This window comes from Mus pahari, chromosome 22 (assembly GCF_900095145.1).
Source record: "Mus pahari chromosome 22, PAHARI_EIJ_v1.1, whole genome shotgun sequence".
Classification (NCBI taxonomy): domain Eukaryota; kingdom Metazoa; phylum Chordata; class Mammalia; order Rodentia; family Muridae; genus Mus; species Mus pahari.
In genome coordinates this window covers 35,354,054-35,357,280 of record NC_034611.1, presented here as the reverse complement: position 1 = coordinate 35,357,280, position 3,227 = coordinate 35,354,054, and the positions used below count along the sequence as shown (strand labels likewise).

At 35.9% G+C, this 3,227-nt stretch overlaps 1 pseudogene; it reads left to right on the top strand.

Moving 5' to 3' along the window:
• Nucleotides 1-2,115: 2,115 nt before the first annotated feature.
• LOC110338715 lies at nucleotides 2,116-2,966 on the top strand (annotated as a pseudogene).
• The last annotated feature ends 261 nt before the right edge of the window (nucleotides 2,967-3,227 follow it).

Genomic DNA, 3,227 nt, shown 5'->3' with positions numbered 1-3,227 from the left:
TTTTGGAAGCTTGTGCTCTCCCTCTCAAGAGTATAAAAGCTTTGCTACAGAAGGATCCTGTTTGTGTGCTGCGTCGTTCTTGCTGGCGAGACGGTTGGCGCGGGACAGTTTTTCAAACTCTCACTGGAAAGGCCACATATACTCTACTTATACTTTTTTTTTTTTTTTTTAAGAAAAGAAGTGTGTTACTTTGGTTCAAAATTTGATGGTTCTGTCCATCAAATTGGAGATTCAGGCAACAAAAAAAAAAAGAATGATAAATCCCACGCTTAGCTCATTGTCTTTTTTTGTAACGAGTCTAAGATTCACATCCATAGAACAGTGGATCCACGTTTGCGTGAATCTTCTTGCTTCAATAAACTTAATCTAGAATTTCCTTAGATTAGAAATCTTCCCAATGGTTTATCTCTAGGTGATTCTACAGTTGACAGTATTAATCGTCCAAATGTCTTCCATGGTACAGTGTGGAAATTAGTGGCTTAAGTGAAAGGGTGGTTTCTGGAGTGAAGGTAGTAGTTTTCCTTCCAGTAAATGCCAAGGTTCCATAAATTGATCAATATTAACTGAGCTGGTGGAGCTGCTAGATGAAATAAGAAGGTGACATTTGCTCTAGATTCTAATGATTTGTTAAAGTGGATAACGTGATTAGTAAATGTATAATGCTGATGAGACAAGTCACTAGGGAGGAAAGCTCATTAGGAACTTAAACAGAAAATGGACACAAAACTTCCCAGTGAACTAAAAGATGGTAATCTACAGGTGCACCTTTAAGAAATGAATGAAAGCAAATGCAAACATTTGAATGGAATTGTTGAAGGAAGTTGTGATAAAAAGGATGCTTTGAGGAAGTGGTGCCAGCAAAGTACCTTACATTTAATAATGTCTTCAAGGTGGCTCAGGATATGGGATACCACAGATAGAACAGATACAAATTTATAACACTCTTTCAAGGTAATAATGCTTATTTCATATACATATAATGATAAATGGTAGCAATCATATTCTAAACTATATTTGTCAAGTGTCTTAGTTTTCTCTTTGGTGACAAAATGCCTCATGGATTGTCGATCTTCATATTTAGGCTAAGTTCTCCTAACTAATCTAATCACAAAGCCTATAGACAATCATGCCCAGATATTTAGTCCTCATTGTAGATTCTAACAAATTGAAAATAAATATTAACCACCATAAAGGTAACTTAAAAATAAGTAAAATTTTAATTCTGTTTTACTTCTTTGAAGTTATAGCTCTAGATATTTATTATTTAAATTAATTATGTTATAAATGCATAGTAAGAGTTTTTAGTATTTAACAAAATTTTAGCATCTCTGAAAAATTCTAAGTGTTAGTGTATTAAGAAGTATGTGCAATTTTAGATTAGGGCATATGTGGGTGGAGGTGTTAGAGAAAACAAAAAATGTAAGCACTAAATTTTTCTTAATTTCTATAGTTATCATTATAGAATTATAAAATTTTTATAATTATAAATTCAAATGGCTCAAATTATTAGTTGTATAGAGACAGTATAAGATAAACAAGAAAGACATCAATATATGCTGAATTCAAGTGAAGTTATGTGAGAGTTCTTTACATAATTCTGAATATACTTTTTACTTTTTTAATTTACTTTTTATAATAAATTTTCAAAATCAAAAATGGCTTCCAGGAAGTGTGAAATAAGAGGAAGTATTTAACTGTCTCTGCACTTGTTTAACAGTGAATAAATCATTTTAAACAAAGATGTATTAAGGCTGCTTTGTTATTTTCAGGTCACACCAATGTTTTACTTTGTTTTATAACAATGCATAAAGCATGAACTGTTTGTAATATGTATGACTTCATCTTACTGTCATCAGTCCTAAAGATAGACTTGAAGAACTAATCTGATATGTTGTAGAATTTTAATAGAGAGAGATATGGAAAGAACCTCTGATTCCCAACTTTACAACATATAGGAGCTGCATTCTTCAATAGATAATTCACTGTGGGAAGGAACTCAAGGTATAAATGAGGCCAAACCCTAAGTTCACTTACATCTTGAATAAAAATGGTCACATAATGAACTAGCACAAAGATCATCAATTAATAAATAAGACTTTATGACTGAGAACATGGATGGCAAATGGTGGCAAAGACCACCATTCACCCAAAATCAACAGTCTGAAGAACTGGAAATTTTTTTGGAATTATGCCATTAATAAAAGGTGAGTATCCAAAATATGTAAAAAGCCACAAGAAACTAGTTATCAAAACCACAACGAATATAATTTATAAAGCCCGTACAGGTCTATACAGAGAACTTTCAATAAAAGAAACTCAAAAAGCTGAGAAATACTTAAAGAAATGTTCATCATCCTTACCAGGGAAATGCAGATCAAAAGTACTTTGAGATTTCATTTACAGCTTTCAGAACAGCCAAGGTCAACAGAACAAGTGACAGCTCATGCTGGAGAAGAGCTGAAGTAAGGGTCTATTGGTGGGGCAAATGTAAACTTGTACATCCTCTATGGAAATCAGTGCGGGGGTTCCTCACAAAGACGGGAATCGATCTACCTCAAGATTCAACTACACTGTGCTTTGCAAAGTCCTTCGGTCGTCGCTCACAGTCTCTCTGCCACCACGCCTACGTTCATCATGAACGCCAATGATCTCTGGTCCTCCATGCCAGAGGCGTTTCTCTCCGAGTTCACCCAGCAATTGGCTCAGGCCACCAGCAAGCCGGCACAGTACATCTCAGTTCACGTGGTCCTGGACCAGTTCATGACTTTAGTGGCACAAATAACCCTTGCATTCTCTGTAGCCTGCACAGTGCTGACAATATTGGTAGCACCCAGAACCCCCGCTACAGCAAGCTGCTGTGCATTCTGCTGTCCAATCACCTGCTCATCATCCCGGACTGGGTCTCCATCAACTACTACGACATGAACGCAGCCAACATGGGCTGGAACGGTTCTACCTTCACTTGAGTCCTGGTCTCACTTATCTGCAACATTGTTCTGTCAGCCTGGCTACACGCAGTGTTCTGTGTTTATCGACCCGTAGAGATGCAGAACAAAATACTACCAAAAGTCATGTGCTCAGCCATCTTTATGTCTGCTCTGTTCAAAATAGCTAGAAATTGGAAACACCTTAGATGTCCTTTAGTGGAAGAAAAGATAAAGTGTGGTTTATTTTTACAATGGTGTAATACTCAGTTGTTTTAAAAGTGACACATGAAATTTGCACCC